The sequence below is a fragment of the Cylas formicarius genome, unplaced genomic scaffold, assembly GCF_029955315.1.
Source record: "Cylas formicarius isolate icCylForm1 unplaced genomic scaffold, icCylForm1.1 PGA_scaffold_12__32_contigs__length_19106922, whole genome shotgun sequence".
Taxonomy (NCBI): domain Eukaryota; kingdom Metazoa; phylum Arthropoda; class Insecta; order Coleoptera; family Brentidae; genus Cylas; species Cylas formicarius.
The window spans coordinates 12,141,419-12,167,318 of NW_026844225.1; the positions used below are offsets into that span (position 1 = coordinate 12,141,419).

At 33.9% G+C, this 25,900-nt stretch overlaps 2 long non-coding RNA genes across 2 annotated transcripts in view; one reads left to right on the forward strand and one right to left on the reverse strand.

The window, feature by feature from the left end:
• The window catches only part of LOC132708836 (uncharacterized), a 367,983-nt gene that overhangs the window by 20,997 nt on the left and 321,086 nt on the right, over positions 1-25,900 (forward strand). The window contains exon 2 of the long non-coding RNA XR_009620036.1: positions 4,064-4,131. This is a non-coding gene — a long non-coding RNA (uncharacterized LOC132708836). The remainder of the gene's footprint in view (positions 1-4,063; positions 4,132-25,900) is intronic.
• On the reverse strand, positions 12,003-24,393 carry LOC132708837 (uncharacterized). The gene is made up of 3 exons (XR_009620038.1): positions 24,238-24,393; positions 13,470-13,704; positions 12,003-13,415 (listed from the first exon to the last, which is right to left on the reverse strand). It is a non-coding gene; the product is annotated as an uncharacterized LOC132708837 (long non-coding RNA).

The following is a 25,900-nucleotide window of genomic DNA, read 5'->3' on the forward strand; positions in this document are numbered from 1 at the left end:
CAAGAGAATTTAATTCCCCTATGCTACTCAGCTTTATTGACTAAAAAAAAGCATTCGACTGAGTAAAATGGAAACGATTGTGAGGAATACTAAGAGAAACGTTAGTAGCGAATCACCTAATAAGTCTAATTAAGAACCTATATTAATGAAATGAAGCCATAGTGAAAATAGATAACCACTAATCACAGACTTTTAATATACAAAAGGGGGTGAGATAAGGATGCAGGCTTTTTAAATCCTACGGCGAACACATAATCAGAAACATCCTAGACGATTTTGAGGGAGGAGTGTCAATAGGTGGTAAAAAACTGACAAACCTGCGATATGCAGACGATACAACGTTGCTGGCGAGTGATGAGGCCGAAATGAGGATGATGTTGAACAGAGTGGAAAGTGAAAGTGCTAGGATGGGTCTGGAAATAAATCTCAGCAAGACTAAGCTCATGGTGATTGGCAGAGCGGGAATCCTTCCACGTCTGAACATCACAAACATAGGAAATGCAGATGAATTTGCGTACGTGGGATCCCTAATAAGTAACCAGGGCGGGTCCGAGAAGGAAATAAAAAGACGAATAGCAATGGCACGAGGAGCCATGACCAACCTCACCAAAATATGGAAAGATCGACACATCACACGAAAATCATGCTGGTTAAATCTCTTGTATCAATCTTTCTGTACGGAGCGGAATCCTGAACTATGAAAACACCAGACATACGAAAGATGATGATGAGATGTGGTGTTGGCGGCGTATGCTACGGATTTCATGGACTGATGAATCTATACTAAGGGAGCTGAAGATCAAAGGCAGACTGTCTACAGTATACTTTGGACACACCGCAAGAAGAGATCGCAACAACCTGGAGAAACTGATAGGGAAAGGTGGAAGGAAAACGACCAAGAGGCAGGTCACCTGTTAGATGGATAGACCAAGTAAAGAAAATCACATCACACACAAAATGGATGTACACGATTCCGTGAGATCACGACTAAGAAGAAGTGGCGGAAAAGTCAATTATGACTGGCATTTGAGCAAAATCTTCCAGAAAAAGCGAATGTTCTAACCAGAAAATGATGTTTTAAATTGATATCCAGAAACAATGATTTTATGTTGATATCTGCTAGTTTGATGTAGTTTTCGATACAATAATCGGCGGAAAGGCCAATTTTAACTGTAACCTGATCGGAATACGACAAAGCAATGTTATTATGTAATCAATCCTTCAGTCAAATTCAAATTTCTATTGTTTATTAAGCTCCGAGTCTCACAATCAAAATTAAATTTACCATCAAAATTTTAATTAGAGGCGCGTTTTTTTGAGGGAAAATATTAGACCTGTGGAAGCCCCGCGCCCGAGTCATACTTTGAAATTAAATCTGCAAAATAGAAAACTCTGCTCAGATTTGCACAGAGAAAATATTTCAGTAGCGCTTAATTCGAATATTTGCGTTAGCGTTCAAATTAGCTCGCTAAAGTCATTTGCTAGTTGTTTACGTCCCCATAACAATCCGCCGTTTCGATTATACATTTGTTTGTTTACGTTTTAGTGTTAATTTTCTTACGACTTGTATTGGATGATTTTGAATATTCGCGAAAGAATCTTCAATAATGTAATTGGACTAAATGTGAAAGCGAAAATGTTTCCTAAACCAAAAGATTTCCTCTTTCTTTTGCTTATGTTAATAAAATTAATAGTACTTATTCTACATGATAATAATTCGTAATCACCGAGGAAAAGGGTGGGAAAGGCTGAGCATTGAACATCATATTAAAATACGAACTGTTTCAATTCGTCGAATTGCGTTTGATTTATTATTTCAGTGAAGGTCTATTATGTGTTTAATAATGCCACGAGTAAGTCGGGGGAGTTTACAAGGCAAGTCGGAATTCTATATTTAGCGAGCGCCTTCGTTTTCTATGATTAGCGAGTAAATTTGCCTTGACAGTTCAGGCCATATTGCGTCCAACTTCAAAACAATGTACATCCATCTAACCTTGCCTAATTAGTGTAACGGCTATATTACTTCTCGTGAAAGTCAAAAGGCGAAACTAAAATAAACATACGTCGAACGTACCCGCTAACGAATGAAAATAAATGACGATCGAAACGCGGTGTCGAATGTCACCTTTCGAAATCTAAGGCGGGGAAAATTAAGGGGAAGAATGTAGTATGTTTCTTTGTCTAGACGAAAGGGCGCGCCACTTTGTCACTTAAATGCAACGCATTTATTTAATTTGGTTATCTCCGGCTAAAAAGCGACGGAAGAGAATCAGTCAAAGTCAGTAACTTACCTAGTTTGAGATAGACCATGCTGTCTAATGAAAATCCTATTAGCTTAAGAGCAATCGATTTGGGTTTTTTTGCCCGGTTCTGCCTGCTCCTATCATTAGTTTCAATTTCGTCGGGGCGGAGAAACACGAACCACTTATTTTTTAGTATCGAAGAAAATTGTGACCGGCATTTTAAAAATTTAATTTCTATAAAAACACCCGCTTTAATATGGAAAATATTTCTGAAATTTTCCATTCCATTTCCATTTTGAAAGTTGTTTTTATAAAGTTATCACAAGTGGATGCTGATGTGGTGTCATCTCGCAAAACATTTTTAGAGATATTCCAATTGCTTAAATTCAATGGATATATGGTAGTCCTGCATAGAATTCCTGTAATTATTTGCTCACTAAACCACTTATATTAATAGGTAATAATTGTTGCTAATCAGCTACAAGTTTTAATTCCAGTACTATTAGCAACAGTTAAGTGGCAGAGGTGAACTAAGCTCATGTATCTACATTCATATCACTGTAATGCTCCTCTAAGGAAGAAAAATATTATTATTATAGCTTGTTGTTTCATTATTATTTTAAAATTCGGTTAATGTTGAGTAGCAGAGATCAAGATCTTAAGCTAGACTTCGACGTTTGAAATGGGTAACTACATTAGTTTGTATTGGTATTAAAGAATTTTGTCTAAATCTTGTGCAATAATTTACATATATCTCAATAAATTACTATTATTATTATTATTATTATTATTATTATCATTATTATTAATATTATTATCATTATTATTATTATTACTATTTATTATTATTATTATTGACAAATCTTGTTGATAATTTGAACTTGCTGACGTTTCGCTGTTAAGCTCTGGCGAAACGTCGGCAAGTTCAATTCATCAACAGCCGACGCGGATAGAGATTTCTTTTTATAAATTTACGTTTATATAATTCATATAAATATATTCTGCATTCACAGTAAAAATCTTAATAGACCAGGGAGGGAATAAAAACAAATTCAGTCAAAATACATCTGAATACAGTTATTCAAATGAAAATCCTTAACGTCGCAATAGTTCCATTCGTCGCCAAGCTTTTGAAGCTTCATGAGGTAGAGAACTGTAACATTTGTCTGGGATATTTTTTGGTTGTGATATTGATCACATTGGCTATGAAAATTAAAATAAAAGGCAAGAATCCAGAGATATCCTGATCAACAACATTCAGGCTCTTTGTTGCCCATAGGCATTGTTATTAAAAGAAGGAAAAAAATGATTTCTCGAGTATTTATCATTTGCACTATAAGTTGTACGAAATATCAATGCTCAAAGCAAGTAAATACATTTTACCAAGGGATATTTATAATTGTATAGATGTAATTAGTTAGAAGAAATTCAGCCATTTTGATATATTTATTTTAGAGGGAAACTAATTTTTTCTCACAGTTAAAGAATACGTCAATTGGTAAATATTTAGGATACTAAAGAAAGTACTTGGATATTTGGTTAATGCAAAAAGTTTCACGAATCCTTAGTCTTAGTTTCCTATCAGTAATCAAAAAATATATAAATATATGTATATATAAATATATGTAAATATATGTATATGTATTTATATAAATTAAAATAAATAATATGTAAATATTAAAGACTTGCTAGGTCTTCTTTAATTAGTCAAGACTATCTGCAGAGCGTTTTATATTTAGGGCGGTTTTCGGAAAATTTATTCTAATTTATTCTAATTATTGTTGTTGAGCGCATTATTAATGTTTTTGTGTTAATTGCAGGTAATGAGACTCGATGAAGTGGAAGGATCGTAAACTCGGGTGGGAATTCGTCATGGCTTGGAGATAAGGTAATATATGTTTAGAGGATTTTGAGTTTTAACAATTTTAAACGTAAACCAACACGACGCAGTTTGCACCACCTCAAACGAATCCGTAGATACCTAATTAATTAATCATTCTCGGTTACGCTAATTTGATTGAACTAACCTATTTAATCGGAATTAATAAACCAGTCGTCGGGTTTAATTTGGCGTTTGAGTTGTTCACCCAATATTTGCAACAAGTTTACTTGACGTACCATGTGCAAACAGCTCGTCACTCGGGCTGAAAATTTGTCCCCCGGCAACCCCTGCAAAGATAGATTTCGCATCCAACCCTCTCTCGTAGATATTCTAGATGCGCCTTTTGCTCGGTTTGCCTACATTTTTGAGTTACGTCATATTACGGGTACGGGGTTGATATATGTATATATTGCGGGGAAATCTTAGAAACTCCTTGGGGGTGTACTATTTTAATTAATTGTAATTAATATGCGTCGCTTCTCATTTTCACTGTTTTGAATAATATATTTGTATGTTGTCGATTCCCAAAAAGATGGTAGAAGAAAATGTTGCTTCCTCTTAATAATCACGATTAGTGGAATATCTTTTTATATTTAATACAATATTTTTAATAAGCCAGTGTAGGTCTAATCAAGACACATATAATAAGAATATCACATGAAATCTTCGAAATTCTTCCACGGACCCTTTTGGTGGCATTTCTACCTGGGTTGTTGTTTCACTTTCAGTTCAATTAGCACTCTCTTATCAAGCCTAATTTCTTTTTTGGCGACCCTCCCAACTAATACGCTAATACGTCTTGGACTTCCCTCTGACCATTCCCAAATTACCATGCTCTCTGGCAACTTCCTTCTCTATCCCAGAAAATGTTCATTCTTTGGTCTTTGACATCCAATTGATATGGTTTATAACGTTATTCGTCCCTCATCGCTATTATCTCTGCTTTCTTTTATGCATGGTTCTTTTATGCATGGTTGTGCTCTAACAACCCTTACTTTATATCGTTTTAAACTTAACACTACTTGCTACTGGAACGTTATAGGTACGTTGGTTATTTGTTGATAGAGGGGGAAACACACATAAGTTTCTAGAACGATTTATCACACCGAAAGTTGAAATTGTGATTTATTTTATATTGTATTAATTATAACTTATAGTATTTCAACTCAGTTATTCTTTTAGCTGAAGAAGACCGCTTAAGAAGTTGAAACACATATTGAATAATAAATAAATTTTTGCATAGTACGACTTGGTTTTCTTTCATTCAGTACTGTTACATATTTGCGAATGTGTTCAATTCCAAAAAGAACTTACAGTGATGTCTCCACAATCACCAAAAAAAGATTTGCTTTTGCTTCTTCAAATTTTTCCAAGGTTAGTTTTTTTTTATAATTGAAATGTGACTTTTTAATATCTTTTTTTAGAGTTTTGATTTAGTTGTAGTACTTTTCTGTGATAACCAAGACTCACAAGTTTTGAAACCGTGTTTTGGAAATAAGTTGTTTGTGTAAGTAAATATGACAAATAGTAAGCGATGCCATTATTAAATGGAATCCTAAAAAACTCTGCATGTGAAGTTTGTGTTCGAATATATAAATAATTTAATAAAATAAAGAAAATTAAATAAAATATCATAATTGAAATTAAATTTTTTAATACATTTTTTATAATTTTGACTTAATTTGATTACTTTGCTGTGCTAACCAATACTCACAATTTTCGGGACTGTGTTTTAGAATTCAGTTGTTTGTGTAAAAATGAATAATATAATTTATGCAAAGTGCGTTATAGGACAAGTAGTAACCTATGCCATTACAAAATGGAATCGTAAAAACTCTGCCTGTGTGTATTTTATGTTCGAATACATAATTAATTCATATAGCAATGAAAAAGTAAATTAAAAGTATTTAGTTGAATCCGCGTTGTATCTGTACACTCTTTGTTTCGACTTTTGTCAGTCCTTTTTGCGCTGTAAAGCAATATGTTATTGTTGTTGGGACGATAAAACCGACTTTATTGTCATATTTTATTGATATTATATCTGGAATAAGTAACACTCGCATTGAATTAGATTATGTTTTATTGGGAAAAGCGCTGCGAGATATAAAATTTTATTCGCGATCGGTTTTCTGCGGGAGTATATATCAAGTCGTATAAATTTTAAAGTCGGAAAGTATTTTTTTCGTGGTGTGGTGTTGGCGGGGGACGGGGGGCATATGAACCGTGTTAAATTAGTTTTGAAACGCGAGGACCATTGTCGGGATAAGTTTTCCAAAGACGACGGCGTATCTTTGTCGCCCCTTTTTGAAACGTCGTTATAATAGGGAGGTTTTCTAAAAGGACACGGTCAGACATATCTGTCGAATAATAATGCGGCGACGACCGATACGCACTCGACTCGCCGTAAACGACAATTCAATTTCTTTTGCACGATAGATTTTTCGCTTATAATGCGAACACGATTCCGGGGGGTCGGTTTTTTATTTTTATAACGGAAATTTGATTTTTATTGAACGATTTAAATAACGTGACGTGACAGCCTGCGCACAGACGTCACCATGTTTTTTTAGGAATAACACAGGCCAAAAATTTTTAATCTTTTGAAAGTTGATTTCGATCTGACTCATCTGATTTTTTTTATTACAAGAACAAAAGCCGAATTAAAAAATCTAAATTAAACAACAAAGTCTTAAACAATGGTTAAGTCCATTTATTTTTGGAAAGTCTTTCCCTCTTGGCAGAAAAATTCCGTTTAGTGGATTTTCTTGTATATTCCATGGCCGGTTTGTCCCTTTTCAATGACCAGCAGTAATCTGCCATTATTGCAACGTTCCACCGAGCTTGATATCTGCGTTCTTTTTCTTTTATGTCTTTATTTTCTTTTATATCCAGATTAGTCCAGATCTGGGTGTAAAAAGTGTAGTTTTATACTCATATCGCATCCCATTTCTACAATGTATTTGTAATTTGGATATTTGTTGTTTCGGAGAAAACCTTTAATATCATCAGTAAATGAAACTTATGCAACCTTTTCAGATCCGATCGTGGAATTAACAAAGTCTCGATCTTCCATTATTTGAGGACCTACAAAAGTTCCTTCCTTTAATTTTGCATCGGAGAGAGAAGTAAATTGTCCGCATAGGTATCTAAAACAGCTCCAGCCTTAACGTACTCCGTCATCAGTCCTAATTTAATATGCAACGCTGGTGAAGAATCGTTTCTATTCTCCCACTCATACAAAAAACAGAGGTACTTCATATATCCTGACTGCTAACCTAGTAGAAGTCCCACAATTTTTAAGTCACCACAAATCATCGAACTATAGTCCTTTTATTTCATTTTCTCGAGCAGTAGTTCCAGATTTTCGTAAAATTGTTTCATTTCCACAGAATGAGCAACAGATACAAAAGCAAGAACATTTACATTTTGCCAAAGAACTATTTTAAGGCTTCTCTTGGATGAGTCAATAAAAGGAGTCCAGTCCTCAGAATTTTAGGCTGTACCCAGTTTCTTTATTAGATTAGGAATATCATTGCAGCTAGCAGCTAAAATTCCGGAAAGATTCTTAGGTAAACGTCAGTCTCTCACTAACTCATTAAGTTCTGATTATGGAAATAACTCTGGTTGCCATATATCACCTACACCACTACAACTGGTGGTATCTTCTTCTGCTGTTGGGACATCTGGGCCATATGGCACTGGCCTAATTGCAGACATAAGGTTCCGATCAACAATGTTTTGTAAATTTTTAGTATTATATTCACGAACATTGCACATGCGGAAATAGCAGTCATCATCCTGATTTGTCGGTTCTCTCCATATCATACGTATTCCAAAAGGTAGGGATCGCGTGGTTCCATTATTCCAATGTCTTAAACCTTCTTCATATACCCAACAAACAATGTGTCTTAATTACCAATTTTTACTTTAGGTAAGTGCCATTTTGTTTTTTAAAACAATAAATATAATAAAATAATATATATAATAAATATAATAACAAATTAATTCAAAAATGTTGCGTGATAGAAACAAAAAAGGATTGTTTTTCTATTAGTTTAATCCCTTAGTCCAAAAATATGATTGCTTTATATACCTGCTATTCTAAAATTTCCTTTGACGTTTTACATACCGTTGTAATTTCATTCCTGTGATAGTTTTGGTTAGTTGTGTGTTTTGATTGAAGGTTTTTCTTTTTTAATTACAGTTTATTTGCCTTGCGTAGTACGCATCTTATTAATAAGGATAAGCATTATGCAAAAGTGTGTACTTGAAATTTTAAGTTAGTAATTTTGATCGACGTTGATCGTTTGGATTATGGATCTGAATATGAGTCAGGGACCATCTGTGGAGGCCTACGACCAGCAGAGCCTACAGTAGAATCTTTACAGGTGCCTGATGTCCTACATGGATACAAGAAAAAAAACCGATAATCAGAAAACGAATCAGGCGCTAGGAAGTGCTGAGATGAAAACATTAAGATCAATAGTAGCAAAGACTAGACGAGAGCATATTTGAAAATAGGAAAAGTAGATATCCGGCCAAAATATGTCATCCAAGATATAGCAAAATGGGAAAGAGAAGGAAGAAAGAGAAAGAGAAAGAAGAAGGAATTGGAATCAACATATAACGAGACTAGCAAAGGTCACAAGAAATGGAATAGCTGAACGGAAAAAATCACAAGAAATACCACAAAACAGGTTTTGGTCCTAACGTAGAAGGTCAAGAAAAACATTATGTGAACGCTCTATATAAGCAACTCATTTAAATCAATTTCAGAAAAAATGTTTCTTATTGGGAAAAGTTGCTTATAGAGAAAAAAGGAGTATGAAAATATTTACCGTCTGGAAAATATTTTTACTTATTACTTTTTTTGTCAAAGAAAACATTTCATTATTACATATAAGCGTAGTTAACAATATTTATTAAAAAAGTAAACAATGAAATTTTAATAAATCTTTGGTTTAGTACAGCACTAACTGCCAAAATATTCAAAACAGTTTTATATATTTGATCATGACAGCTTTCTCTCTTATTCTTAATAACAAGAAAACATCATTGTTGCTGGAGTCATCTGACCTTTTTTCATTTTCTTCAACAGGAGTAGTTTCACTTTCTACGTCAGGATTTTCTTCAAGGTTAATTTATAATTTATAAATTAAAATTTTACTATCTGCTAAATTACAATAATTAAATATCGAATTATAAAATCTTGTCAAGGAAATATCATCTTCTTCTGAAAAGTGATCAGAAGGAAGGAAGGAATTTTGTATAACTGCACCTAAGGCTGCAAGAGACGCAAGTAGATGTTTTAGTGATTTAATCATATTTTGAACTAAGAGCTGCAATAACGGTGTGTTATTAGGGGAAAAACAATGAAATGAAATGAAATTCCTGCTACCAGTAAACTTATTCTCAGACCCGTGGCAAATTGCATTATCTACTAAGACAAGGGCTTTTACAGGAAGGTTTTTAGATTCCAAGTGTCGAGTTACTGAAGGTATGAATATATCGTGATACCAGGCTAAAAAGCTATAAATTTTCCAAACCTTTTTTTATGACTTGTAATATACTGGGAAATCCGTATTTTTGAGGCAACGAGGAGATTTCGATTTCCGTCAATAAATCTAATTTATGCGTACAGCTGATTTTTTAAAAGTTAACGTTAGTTTTATTGGGAAAGCTTTTATAGGCGCTTTATTAGACGCCATTTTTAGCTAGATAGCATTAGCTAGCTCCACATTACACGACATACTCTAACTAACTTCTACCTAACCTAACTACGTTAACCATCTCTCACTTGTTAGAAATGTTTCAGGTCTATTATTTGGTCTATTTACTTGGAGTGCTTTTAATTTTATCATTTCATTTGGAAGGTTTAATTGTTGCCGCTCCAAGAACCAAGAAAACACTGCACCGTCGATTTCACTATATGTTATTGTCTTCGTTCGCTTAATCTTACTTATTGTAGATTTCGCAACTTTATATTCGTTACAAATGTCCTTTGTTTTCTTACCATTTTCAATGTCCTTTAAAATGGATCTTTTAACGAAATTGAACGCCTTTTTTTATTGTGATTCATATTTTATGGTTGAATTTAAATAACAAAAATATTTAGCTTTTAAAAAAATAAGTTGCTTATACAGAAACAGTTGAACTAAAACAAATTGCTTGTTGTTGCTTATAAGGAATGTTGCCTATAGAGAGGTTGCTTCTATAGAGCGTTTATATTATGGTTTAATATCATTTTTTTTACTAATTATTTATAAACGTGAGACATGAAATGTAACTTTTAATATATGTAAAGCTATTCGCATAACTTAAGTTTAGTTAAAAGCTAAGATTTCTATGTTTGTATTTATTGCCGCCTAAATGACCATAAATGACCTCTGTGCGACGTGCGGTGTTCCTATTTGTTCGAGTTTTCGCCTGAGCGAAAGTAAAATTGTTCTATGTGGTTGCGATTACTGTGATCAACCGTCGGAAAATTTGATCTAATGTGCAACGCACCGACACCTTTAACCTTTAGCGTGCCTTAGGTAGTGAATAGTTGTCGCAATACGTCCTCGGGATACCATTGCACTATTTAGGTAGTCCGCTAGGCACAAGAATTATAGAACACACACGTGTTGAGTTTTGGTTAATTGATTTTGCTTGAAAGTCGCTTTATGCATTTATTGCGTAACAAGAGCAATTCACGATTTATTTTTCCAATATTTTAATTAAATATTAAATTGTTGATTAAAGAGTTAATGCAAAATATGGTCAAAATAGTGTTTGAACCTGTGAATAGTCAAAAGAATGAGAAAATAAACCGTTCGAATGTCGATATCGAAGCAGTGCGTGAGAGTGTTGGTGAAAACCCAGGAATAAGAATTTCAAATTTCAAGAAGCTCTCTACAGCGTGTACTCGCAAAAGTATGAGTGCTTCCAAAATTCAATTAATGTGGGCGTGGACTTTAGGTCGGAGGCATCATTGGAGCTTAATAACAGCAGTAACTGTTAATGGTGCTCGATATCCTGACATGATAATACAGTTCTTCAATATGTTGTTTCAAGACCATGTCATACAATCAGTGAAACAATTCAATTAGTGTATGAGACATTTTCTGATCGTGTGCTCCCTCGTTTTGCCGATCAGAATTGCCCGTAAGATCCTGTAATTTTTAGATTTATTCTTATAGGGTTGTTTGAAGTCAAAGGTCAAACAGTACACAATCACGTTTTCGACAAAAGAGTGCTTATGTACCAGGAAAGCTATGGATCTGTTATTCCATGTAGTTTATGAAAACTAAACGACTAAAAACGCGGTCTTCCATTTAATTCAAGCCTTGCGTTAATGCGCCCATCATAAAGGGCGCTTACAGAGCTTAATCCATCTGACATACGAGTGCCTGGGATAAGTGAAAGTTCCCCCTAATTAACTACGGGAGATCGTAAATGACTAGAAGGAGATCTAGAACTGTTAATACTAATAATAAGAGCAATACAATTATCATAACATTTATATTGGAGTTAATGCATAGTTCAAATATAGATCGACTAATTTTCGATGTTGAAAGTATTATTATCTACAAATCTTTCAGATTTCCCGTTGCCTTCTTCAGAGATTAACTAAAAAAGTTTCAGTTAAGGTCTGAAGAGGATAAGTTGAATGTGTAAAATAATCCCAAAAATTAAAAATTCCTGCGTTTTTAAAGCGATATGTTCTTCTATGTGATGCAGAACAAATAAATCCGGATATAAAGAATAATTTAACTATATTCTTCAAAATTGTTTTATTTTTACATTACATTACATTACATCTAGTATTATTTAATTTTTGAACTGGAGTAATACTAACCAGTAACTTTTATTGTTATTTGATTTCATTATTTGGAATTAAGTTTCGTGAGATTTTTTAGCTTCTCTTGGTAGGAACGTAATTTCATCTTGTTTACAAGCCGACTACGATGCATCAAATATATCCAACGTTCATTTTTTAGGGAGTCAAACAAAAGCCAAGTTTACTTTATTAAGTTTCCGGATTCGATATATTTAGGAAGAGAAAAAAATACGGTTTCAGTCATTAATCTTGTTTGTTATCAGAGACGGTCTTTTTTCTCCCCCACCTCCTCCTTCTCCTCCTCCTCCTCGTCCCCGTGCATTTGTCGTTTTAAATGTATTGGAGTATCGCATTTAAGAGGAGAAAAGGAGGCCTTAGTAACAAATTTTCTGACGTGACAGCCTGACCTAATCTAATTGAACCGCCACCGGCCTAATGACATTTTTCGTTTATTTGCTCTCCGGCTTCAAAGCCAACCCCAAACGTTTTCGTCCAATAGTTCGATGTGGTTAAAAAGTAAATCTTACATCATTATTGCAGACGAATAGAATGGTTGCCAATGAGAAGTTGTGGGAACCATTATTTTGATCTAGATTTTGATGGTTTGTTTGACGGGTATATAAAATGCTGAAGAAAAGTGATATTTTGAACTTCCGTTGACTTTATTATTAACTTTTTTACCATGTTTCAACTGGTCAAATATCTCGTATTCACCTGAAGACTATCGAGTATTCAGTAGTCTCCTGAAGACGGCCGGGCATACTTGGGCATTGGAAAAGTGAATAACAAAAACAAGGGAGTTACAGGGTGAGCAAAATTTAAAAAGACTTCGTTGTTGCATAAATTGCTTATTGTTAGTTCTTGTTAAAATTTTCGTCGTCAGCAGCGAGTTGTAAAATAGAAAATAATCCGGAAATTCACTCAGTAATTAAATAATAAGTTACCCTGGAAGATAGCTGACTAGATATTCTCAATATGTCAAATTGTGAATGCTTTATAACAAATAAATATCCTGCGAGTAAACACATTTTAGGAACTACTAAACCCATAAAGTAAAATAATTATTAATGTAAAGTGAATTTTTTAAATGCAAATATAACGTTTTGATGGTTTGATGGTTTGATGGTTTCTTTCACTAAGAATTTTAGTTTCATGACATAATGAAAATCTCTGGTTTGTTCCTAATCTCGAATTTTCTGTTGAGGGTGTACAACTTATAATTATTGTTACTAATTTAATTTATTTGAAGCGAACGACACTTTTTATTACTGATATTTTCCAAAATTATTTTGGGAGTCAAACGCCATGGAGGAGGAAAATGCTTTTCTTAATGGTGACTGTGAGGTTTAAAAAAGATGTACACATATGTCAGTTAACGAAAGAAATGAACGGATTTTAATAATAGTTTTTCAATTATCTTCATTTGGCGTGTTTTACGGGAGAGACCGTTGGTGGAAAACGTCGCGTTCTAAAACTCGAGACCTGGAAATGTGTAACTCAATCGACGCAGATATCGGATTACCGGAATTCGCAATATGGCCAGCCGTTAAGGAATCCGTGCGTGTTTTGTTTTTCTCAAGTTTTGTCCTGCGAAGATTTACCGTGACACGTCCCGTTCGTACGGTCCATCATTCTCGGCACGTTCAAAAACCATAATGCTTAGTCCATTGTAAATATTGGCGGCCATGATCTGTTTATTTTCCTTTTTTCGTGTCCGAGACTTGGTCGATTCTTGAATTATTGTTCCTGGGCACGTGCTAAAGAACGATATTGGGTTATTAGGTGAAAAAAAAAACACACACACACAGACACACACGCGCATTATTTATTTTTTGATTCAGATTAATTACTCTATTACTTCGAAATTTGTAAATGGCTCTAATTTATGTTTTTTTTTAAGAATCTCAAATCTATTCGAATTCTAGTTCCAATTTTATTTTCAGAATTAGTGTTACAAAACGGGGAAAGACATAGTTGATTGGGAAATAAGTTCCTTATATTTTAGTAAAAACTTCTATATCAAAGCTAGAGTTGTCATGTTAATGGAAGAATGATTGAAGACGATATCTGCCAGTCTCACTTCAGAACTGTATACCCTCGGATAGATCTCTGCACTAAAACCTTGTTTTGCTTATCGCTTCACCTTAAAGTTATGGCCAACTGGAACTGTTTGACAAAAGAGACAGAAGAGAGAAGTACCATTGGGATTAAAAATAAATAAATTGCCAACGAATTCTTTTTCAGGAGTACTTAGAACCTAACTAGACTACACCCCGCTTAATGCTGTACCGTGTGTTCAATTTATCTTGATAACATTTTAATTGGCTGTAACTTTTTTTTTAGAGATATCAAGGTAAACAAAAAAACGAAATGAAGGGTTGGTAGCCAAGTTTTTTTCCAAGTGACGTATAAAACAAAACACTATCAATTTTCTGACATATAAGCCTACATGATGTATATTTTTTAAAAAGAACACTCTGTATATTATATATGATGTAACACACTTTATATTTTAGTCCACTTGTTTTTGAAAAATCGGCAAAAATAGGAAATTTTTATATAATTTCAAAGAGTGCCGTGACTGACAAATAAAAATATGTTTATGTTTGCCACATTAGCAAACAACGTTGATGGTTGAATTATTGTTCAAGTCATTGTTGTTAAAATGTTTTTTCGCAAATTTAGCAAAAACTATACAACCGCAGTTCGTCGTCAGTATGTTAGACTTTATCCAGAGCGCCGAACACCTTCAAAACAGATATTTCCAAGGTTGGCAAAGAAATTTGCAGAAAACGGTAATGTTTTAAATGCTAAACAGGTGTGCCGTAACCATAATGTTTTAAATGAACCACATCCACTCAGTTTTGAAAGAATATAAATGTGATGCATTTAAATTTCGTAAAACTCAAAAATTAAATTCAGAACGATGTCAAATAACGATGCAGTTTTGTAACGATTTTTTAAATAGTCATCATTAAAAATATTCTATGGATTTATGAAAGTTCGTTCACTACAAGAAAAGGTTTTAATACACAAAATACGCGATGTTGGTCTTCAAATACCAATCAATTAATGTATGATGCGGTGTCAGAGATGGGCATATTTCGGGTCCGATATTTATAGATCAAAAGTTAACTGGAGATCATTATTTGCAACTCTTAGAGCACCAAATAGAACAATAAATAGGAGATTTACCTTTAAATGTATCAGAGCTTATTTTATGGCAGCACGACGGTGCCCCTCCTCACAATGTTGTGGAAGTTAAAATTTTTCTAAACATGGAATATCCCAGGGGTTGGATAGGGAACGGCGGAACTATGGATTGCCCAGCCAACAGACGCTTTAATGGATTTTTTCTCACTCTTTGAGTAAAAAAAACTATGTTACATCATTGTAATCGGAACAAGATATTCTATTAAACACATATATAATATACAGAGTGCTCCCTTTAAAAAATATGATGTACGTTTATATGTCAGAAAATTAATAGTGTTTTGTTTTATACGTCACTTGGAAAAAAAACTTGGCTACTAACTCTACATTCTGTTTTTTTGTTTTACCTTGATATCTAAAACAAAAAAGTTACAAAACAAAAAAGTTACAGCCAACTAAAATGCTATCAAATCTTTGATTACTTTTTGACAATAGTTTTTTGTTGGATAGATCTCTCAAAAATGCACTAAAATCTTATGTTTCTTTTTACATCAACCTAAAGTCATGGTCAACTGCGACTAATTTTTGATGTCAAATATCGAAAAGGGCTATTAGGGATTTCTTTAAGAATAAAGTATCAACGAATCCTTATTCAGGACAACTTTAAACCTAACTATACAACTACACAGTTTTTTGAAGCGGCAAATCGAGAAGTACTTTTAGAGACTTTTCGCATTAAAAATGACAACACATTCATATTCAGGACTACCTCAAAGTAACTAGACCAATGATCAACGTTGTTGTCAATGTTTTAAAAAATTAAATATTGTAAGTGTGATTTTTTATGTGATTCTAAGATCTTACAAACTTTAATTATACAAATTTCAAAAATAATGATAAAAAAGACTTATTAGTATTATCTTAAAACAACAGCATTAGTATATCTTAGATATACTAAGATATAATGTAAACAAAATTAAAATTTAAATTAGGGAGTGAATTTGACTGTCGAATATTCGCTTCTCCATGCCAAATTTTTTTCACAAAGGAAACAGTATGACGACGTCAATTAATTTTGATGTTTCTATTATTTTCATTATTAGATGATAATTATAAATCCTTTTTAATTAAAATAATTCAGCGTTGTAAAAAAAAAGAATTATCAAAATTGAGCCATAAACAAACATTCTACATTAGTAACACTTATTTTGAGCACCCTGTTTTCGAACTTCATGGAAATTAGTATAGTTAGACTTTAAAGAAAAGAAATCCCCAATAGCCCTTTTCGATATTTGACATAAAAAATTAGTCCCAGTTAGCCATGACTTCATCTTGATGTAATAAGAAATATAAGGTTTTAGTACGTTTCTAATTTATTTTTTTTTAAATCCCTATTAGTACTTCTCTCTTCTCCCTCTTTTGTTAAGTGGTCTCAGTTGGCCATGACTTTAAGTTGGGGCAATAAGCAAAACAAGGTTGTAGTGCATTGTTCAGAGACCTATCCTACAAAAAAAAATCAAAATCGAACCATAAACAAAGATTTTACAAGGGTGTGTGGGGAGTTCTTAAGTGGGACACACTGTAGAAGCAAATCATCATTGTACCATATAGTAGACATTTAAACAAAAACGCTAATGGTAGGGAAACAAAGCTCTTTGTTATTAAACGAGTTCTTTTAATAATCAAATAGTAACTCTCAGATAATGAGATTTATCAAAAAAAGATTGATTGGATTGCTTCTTTAGTTTTGTTATACATTGTAACATTATCCTATTTCGTTTGTTTGTTTTTTTTTGTCGTGCAAATCGAATTTTACGGTACACGCGATGATGCTGCGATAAATTCCCGCTCTCCGGTGTACCATATTGTTTAAGAAAATAAAATGCCTCGTATATTAAAGCGGGAAGTTCAGTTGTTCGTTCCTTTTGGGACTTAATTTTATTCCCTATTTAAAAGTCTTGTATTGCCGCTATAGTGTTTTTCTTTAGAGAGCAGAGTAGTTTACTCCTCTCAAAAGGAAATTTTGGTGGTCAGCATCACAATAGAAAGCAGAAAACACTTAAGATCTGTCGGCATTGAGTAAAACTAGGTTATTTGGTAGAAACATTTTGTGAATAAGAATTGATCTGACTAAACTGGACGTCTCTTAGATGGTGTAATGCTAACTCCACTATGTGGAGATGAACTATTTCTCAAATTTAATGAAAATTAGGTAAGACTGTTAGACTGTTAGAAGACGCTAAGACAGTTTATCTATTCATAAGCACACTAAGCAGTTATAAACAAAGCTTAAAAATAGAATAGTCGTAAGAAGAAATAAATTATGGCAGTGATTCGTGGTAAACATCGGCAAATATATGAAAATGAACCACTGATTGACTACAGCGGCAAGTTTTGAAAAGATCGACAGGCTCAAAATTTGAGTTTTACAAAGTTTCTATATAATCCAACGATGGGGACAAAAACGAACAGAAAAAGCAATCACGAGAACCATAACATCTTAAGAACTACACTGAGCCTTATACGGGTTAGTCATTCTGTTGACGAATTTGAAATGTCTTAATAATCTCATGTAAGAGCTTAATCTCAAAGTTGTTTTTATAGTTTTAGGATTTCCGTAGTTAACAATTTCTATTTCTTTTTTGTATCATATAATGACTTTACAACACTGACATTTTGATCACGTTTGTCTTCTTCTTTTTCGGCATTTTCCTTTACAAGTTCGCCGTTTTTATCCTCCACAGTTCTATTCCATTCCAGTCCCGTACTCTCAGATCTCTATTATTGCATGTCAATGTATGTCTCCCATCTTAGTCTTCTCTCCGAAGGTTGCCATTCCGGTGCTCGTTTTGGCCAACTGTGTTCTGGCATTCTTTGTACGTGACCATACCATTGTAATATTTACTAATTTCCTTGTTATGGAGCATTCTACTTTCATTCGGTGGCAAATTTCTGCAGTTCTAATTTTGTCAGTTCTTGTGACTTGTAGGCATCTTCTCATAAAGTCCAATTCGACCGTTCGTATTTTGTTTCTTATCGTTGTTGTTATTAGCCATACTTCTACTCCATTTGGAGGAATGCGTTTAATGTTCTCTCAAACTAACGAATTACATTACTGACAGACTATGGAATACTTTGGTAAACTTATCAGTAGATATTGATTTTAATAGTTTTCAATGATAATGTTCTTAGCTCTTATATATAATTTTAATTTATTTAGATTGATATTAATTGGTTCATATTGATATTTAGGGAAGGAGATTGAAAAGCCTACGCCTCGCGATAAAAAAAAACAATTAATAAAAGAAGAAAAAGAACGGTTCTGTTTAAGTTTACATTTCCGCGGTGTATAGTCTCGTTCATCAAAGTAATACTTTTTACTTTTTTTTCCTTCCTCGTTAATACCCCGCATTAGCGCAATGGATTGTCGAACTCATAAAGCGGACTTTTCAATGTTCGAAATATACGACTGTCGAAATAAAAAAAGAGGAGGTCCTTGGTCCAAAGAAGAATCGATGCAATTTCCTGGAAAAAACTTAAATTATTCCCTCGTAAATTTTGCACTTTCTTATGGCCCGTTTCTTTTTTTTTGGCCCTCCGCCGTTCCCATTCGCCGCTCTTCATATTTGAATGAGTATTAATTCCAGCAGAACCCATTAAAATGATTAAAAACATTTTGCAAATACAAAAGGAGCGTGTAATCTGCATAATTCGAATATAAAAGTTGACAAACTTTAGCGTCAAGCCCGCGATATCGTGCAGTTTTGCGGAATGGTAATATCATTAGCGTCACCTTCGAGGACATTATTATTAATATTATTATTAAATGTACGTAAGATTTAACATATTTAATGTTTCGTTTATTTCGAAAAATAATCATTTTCATGTTCATAAAATTATTTAATTGCTTTTTAAATTCGCCAAATAATCTAAGCAAAATTTGTTTTGACTGAATCTGTAACAATTCCAACAATCCTTAAAGAGTTGTGTGGGGCTTGTGCAATGGAGCAGGCAACTATAAATGTCCACTTTTTTTTCGAAATCTGTATAGTCCACGCATTAATTTAATTTATTGATAATTTCGTAGTCAATGTTCCCTTTCGAGATAATACATTTGAAATTTAAATATAAAAATATTTTTTGCATTTTGTTACAAAAACGAAAACTTTAACAACGTGAATATTGCAAATTATGGCAGTCAGATCAGAAATTGGCAGCGTCTAAACACGTTAGACCGGATCCGGAACATATTTTTTAGCGAAGCGCCCTCGGGAGCGAAAAATAATCTGGGTTGATGAATTTAGTCCGGCAGGCCGACTTAATTATTTTAATCAAAATTGACCGAACCGAATTTGGCTTCGGGAAATTCGACCCTCGCATGAGATTTTCAATTTTTGGCTTGGCCGCGTTTTACGGGGGCTGCGGGTAGATCGTTGCCTAATTTCGAAATTAATTAGGTCCGATTTTTTTTGCCAAGTTTGATAGGGGAGTTTTTCAAACATTTTACGTAAATTTCGATTATTTTCGTTGATTCGGTTCACAAAAAAAATTAATTGTACACTTAATTAATATCTAAGATGATAATATAAAAACAACGTTCAACGCAGTTGTAGACTCCCATCATCTGGATTTCTCCTTAGTGTCGACTGTTTTTATATATTGACAAATCTTACTGTCTTAAGTTCAGTAGATTAAACAATGATATATCTTTTAATTTTAAATTCAATGGAGTAAGTTTTAAAGAAGTGAAGCATATCAGGGATCTTGGTGTAGACACAAAACTGAGTTTTAAAATTCATATTGAAAACACAGTGAAAAAGAAATACTAAAAGGACATCGAACTTGCATTGTCTTTATTTTTAACTTACAACAAATAATGTAAGTTAAAAATAAAGACAATGAAGTTCGACATCCTTTTAGTATTTCTACTGAATCAGTGTCTACCACCTTCAAGCAAACATAATGAAAAAGTCTTGCAGAAACTTGAGTTTTATTGCTTGCCAGTGTGATGTGGAGTCCACAATATCATACATAAAGAGAATTTACTTTTCGGGTAGGTTCTTTCACTGTGGCAAAAATAATAAGGAAAACGTCGGTTTTTGCTTAGTCGAAATTGCTGACGTTTCGCGAATTATCCTGTTGACTTCTTCAAAGCTTGACTGAAACTGGCTCGTATTTTAGTCTGTACCTGCTTATATATTGTTTGAGGGGGTGGGGGGCTAATGAGGGGTATAAACACCGTCTTGGATGACTGGATTACCAAATTGGTGACAGGTAGAGACGAAAAGTGACGAAAATGAATATTTCACTATGAGACTTTCACGAGCATGAAGAACGGTAGAATGCGCGTTCGGAATTTTAAATGCTAAATGGCGACTTTTATGGAAACCTATTGAGACACATCCAGAATTTGCGGATACAATTTTAGATCTTGAGGGAATTGATACTCAGTTAATCAATGAACATCAAAATGATCCTACATTATCTAATATAATTAATATTAGTATATAATATTAGTACAATTATTGCGTCTGATATTAGAGAGACTTTCCAAAAGTATTTATGTAATAATAGAATTGAAAACTTTGTAACTGTTAAATAAAAGATACTTACGATTCGTTTGACCTTTGCCACTTCATCCCATAATTTATATAAAATGTACCAGTTATGGTGATTTTTATCTTTTTGATCCCATAAACCCTCTCTCAGAACGACTAAATCTATTAATTTTTGACAATCCATGGTTTGTCTATAATGCGACAGAGCAACGAAAACAAAATTTTTTGAATCTCTACTACGTGCAGACGCACCTGTCTCCACAGGTTTGTTTTGGACGCGATGTCGCGCTGCTTGCTCGCCGCTCTCCTCGTCGCGCTATGTTCTTAGCCTTAGGCGAATAATATATAGTGGCATTTTTTGTATAATATTGTTAATAACAGGAACAGAGTAGACTGTCCAAAACTGTTGGAAAAATTATCTTTTAATGTTAAGGTAGTAATGACTAGAACCCCTGCTTTATTCTATGCACCTCAATATAGTACAAATTTAAGAAAGCATAATCTCTTTTGAAAAGAAATTATTACAGTTGCTTTTTGCACATCGATATTTTTCCTTTGTCGCTCAATTGATTTATGAATCAAGCAATAAGGGTGTTTCGCTCGGACTAAATTTATTTCTAAATTCTTACTTGATTTTCGGGTTTAGAAATAGTTTTGCTTACTCTTTTGAGTTAAGATAAATGGACTTAGTTTTAGTGTACCTTTGTAAATTGTGACGTTAGTTCGTTATTTTAGGGTACATTCTCATAATAAATAAATATGTTACTCTAGCATCTAAGCTTAATGGTAGTGAAAGAAAACCCTGAATGCAAATTCTACCAAGAGGAGGAGGAAACGTTATTCACTCTCACAGCCGAAAGCGAGAAGCTGCACTAGAGAGTCTAGCCAGGGAAAGGAAGCGAACTAAATGTCTATAATTATGGAGGGAGTCATAGTTGATCCTCTAGAGGTAGTAATATACTCGTTAACTATCCCAACCGTAATCTGCCTGCTCTGGTTTCTTGACAAAATGAGAAGTGAATGGTTTCTACAAACTGTATCACGGAAGATCAAATCAATATCGAGGCTGTAATCAGAAGAGGAGAAAACTCCAATTCATCTTCACCTGATTAGAAGTTCTATAATATCTGAATTCATTGAGCCGACGAACATCTAAGCTTCGCATGGAACAAGTGCTCTACTTTTTCGAGAGTACAGGGCTCTTCTGGAAGAGGATCAGAAGGCCCCAATTCAGCGCCATTACCATCAAAGGCGCCGCACATGCAACAATGAAGAAACCAGAACCACGCATCGAAGCAAATAACAAACCCCAAAAATCTTCCAATTTCAACGATAAAGTTCCTGGCCGCAAACATTTTGGATGTCATCATTTTAAATGACGGTTTTAGTGAAGCATTAAAAAGGAAAATTGAGAATTGAATCAAATGAGCTTATTATAGTACCGTGCGTTCAATTTTTCTAGATAGATAGATCTCAAGGTAAAAAAAAAACAAAATTTAAGATTAGTAGCCAAGTTTATTTCCAAGTGACGTATAAAACAAAACACTATCAATTTTCTGACATATATTTTATTCAATGCAACACCCTGTATATTATTTTTAACCTGGTCGCCTCACGTAGACCACCTGTGCGGTAAATTGTCTTCTCAGGTTTTTGTTCTGAGACAATTGTAAGGTTCCATCTCGCATAGTTTATTTTGCACTGTTTCATAGTGTCTTATCATATGGACTACTATTGTGGGGGAACGCGACGGAGGCCGAGAGAGCCTTTAGATTGCAGAAGTCTGCGGTTCGGGTTCTTGGGGATGTTCCGCCGCCCAATATTCACAAAATTGAAAATACTTAGGTCATGTTTATGTTTATTGTCCAAACTTTGGTTGAAATCCACTCAAATTTGTCTGTTTTTCCGACGCATGCTGGATATCGCAGCTACGTGACGCGAACAGCTGACAATATCATAACATCATAAGATCCAGGTTGTGTACTACACAAAAAAATAAACTTAATCTAGTTTCATATAATATTTTTGCAAATACTCTTTTTCGGTCCAAAAATATTGATATTAAACGATTTTCCATTAAAAAAATCAAACAATTATCAAAAACGTTTTTTGAATAGCATTGTTTCTAATCTATAAACGAATCTGTTACCCATCAGGCACAGTAGATCTAAGTTATTTTATAAAGTAATTATTCCTAGGGTGTGCAAAGTTTTACTTTCTGGTTACACTGGTTTAATTATTTATATGTAATATATTTATCTTGTTTGTACTCTTCCTGCTAAAAAGGTATGCCGGAATCATAATGTTTTAAATGAAGAAAATAAGGCAAACAAATTAGAATTCTATGAAGCACGTGCAGTTTCCTCTATTACTAGAGTATATGAAGAGACAGGTATATTCCGGGGATCAATCCACTTAGTTTTGAAAGAATATAAATATAATGCTTTTAAATTGCAGAACAATTTTAGTTTTGTTTGGATTTTTTAAATAGACATAATGAGAATAACAATTTTTTGAAAAACATTTTATGGATTGATGAAAGTTCCTTCGATACAAGAAAGGGTTGTACTAGACAAAATACGCCATAATGGGCTTTAAATAATCATAGACAAATACACGAAATAAAAACCCAGCGGTACCACTCACTTGATGTATGGTGTGGTGTCATAGATGGGCATATTTTGGGTCTGATATTTATAGATCAAAAGTTAACTGGAGGTCATTATTTGCAACTGTTAGAGCACCAAATAGAACAATATATAAACAATTTACCCCTAAAAATATCAGCGCTGATTATACCGCAGCAAGACTGTCGCCCTCCTCACAATGTTGTGGAAGTTAAAAATTTTCTTAACATGGAATATCCCAGGATTTGGATAGGGAACGGCGGAACTATGGATTGGCCAGCCAACAACCCCGACTTAACTTTAATGGATTTTTTCTTTTGGGGACACGTAAAAAGTCACGTGCACAGAACTCCTTGTAATAATGTGCTGGAACTTCGGCAATCAATAAGTTAAGAGAAACATCACTAAATGCAAGACATCATACAATTAGAGTGTGGAGAGTGTAGAGAACTCCGTTCAGGAAAATGGTGGTCACATGCAACAGTATTTAGAATTGTTAAGGAATTTTTTACTTTAGTGCGTCCTTTCATTTTTAGTGTTTTTGTTCTACTTTAATTTGTAAATAATTATTCTGGTTGCAGTCAGTCACGGCACTCTTTGAAATTATGTAAAAAATTCCTATTTTTGCCGCTTTGTCAAAAACGAGTGTTATATCATTGTAATCGGAATAAGATAGTCTATTAAACACATATCTAATATACAGGGTGTTTCATTTAAAAATATATGATGTAGGCTTATATGTCAGAAAATTGGTAGTGTTTGGTTTTATACGTCACTTGGAAAAATTTTTTGTTACTAACCCTACATTTTGTTTTTTTGTTACAGTCAATTAAAATGTTATCAAGATAAATTGAACGCCCGCTTCACCTTGTTCCAGGAAGGATATTTTAAGTGAAGATATGATATGGTGCGCTGGATACACCTTTGTTCGAGAATTTTATCCTCCACTTACCTAAAAACATTTATAGAGGATCTCGTGCCGGAATTCGAGCAAAACGAAGAAGTTTATGAGTTCAGTGCCATCCAATAAAATTTTCATGTGAATTGAATCGTGTTGTTCTCAGATACTTGTTGCGCTGTCGTAAAAACCGTCAACATGTCTGGTCCGTAGATACAGACAAAAACAAACTAACAAAAGGCCGCGGCGGGGGTGTAATGTGGTATATAATTAAATCGGTACGAAGATAGCGAAATATCGATTGGCTTTGTTTGAACCGGATGTAGGTCATTTGGTCGCTACATGTTTATAAATACGTTTTCAAGGTGAACATTACCCTCCGACACTTAATAACGCGAAGGACCCGAATTGCATGATGCAGTAAAGCGCCGTTAGTAATGGAAAACTAAGCTGAAGCTTTCCTCTAATCCAGACCGGGTAAAAGTTTTTCAGGGTTGGAACGATCGAGACATTCGCAAGGCTATCATAAACAATATTATTGTCGCTTCGGCCTTGAGTCGAAACAAAAGAAACGTCGTAATTTTATACGTTATTGGTAATACAACGTGTGACGTGGCACTTTAACTTCAACTGATGACGAGAGCAGATTATTTTATTTAATTTTACTTGTTCCTATAAAAGTTTGTTTTGTATGTTTTGCACGTGTTAACACAGATACGAAGAATGTCAATTATTTTTAGAATAATTATTCGAACCAAGGGCAAGACTTGAAGTTGGAAAATTTTAACGTAAAGTACGAATTGTGCTTTCTACTTATTGACCGTTTTCTATTAAGTATGGAGTTTTCTAGAGGTTATTTTACACCTTAACGCTATCGTAACAACAAATTCTCTTCGATATTTAGTAAACAAGATAACATTTGAACTGAAGTGGCTTTTACTTGATGAAAATCCATTTATCAAAATAAAGTAGAACTAAAAGTTCAGCTCTATGCATATCCTCTCGAAGTAAAAAGTTTGTGGTTTGTGGATCTCAAGCCCTTCTTTACAATATTTTCTATGTGTTTCAAATGTTAATGTTGGAGACCTAAATTTTTTAAAGTGTATCTGTACCAAAGATCACAATTATACGCATTATGCTTCGGTATATAATAATAGTATAAAAATAGTTTGGTACGTTTTTAATACGAGGGGGTACCCAAAAAAAACCGGAATCATTTTTTATAAACTATATGTTGTTTTGAACATCACAGAACGACCTTATCCCCTATACTCTCCATTACAACTAATACATTTGTCCCAGCGGTACTTCCACTGTTCGAAACATTTTTTATATTCATCTTTGGCTATAGCCGACAGCTCATCCCTCGTTTTTTTCTTGACCTCTTCAATGTTGTCAAATGGCTGTCCTTTCATGTCCCTTTTCATACGTGGAAATAAGAAGAAGTCACACAGAGCCAGATCAGGCGAGTAAGGTGCATGGGGCAGAGGAACCATGCCATTTTTAGCCAAAAACTGCTTAACAGAAATGGCTGTGTGTGCAGGTGCATTATCGTGGTGAAAGAACCAGTCCCCTGTCCGCCACAAATCGGGTCTTTTCTGTGGAATACTGTTGCGCAATCTTCTTAAAACTTCCAGATAAAAAGCTTGATTAATGGTCTCACCTGGTGGAACGAACTCTGCATGAACTACGCCGTTGATGTCGAAAAATTCAATTC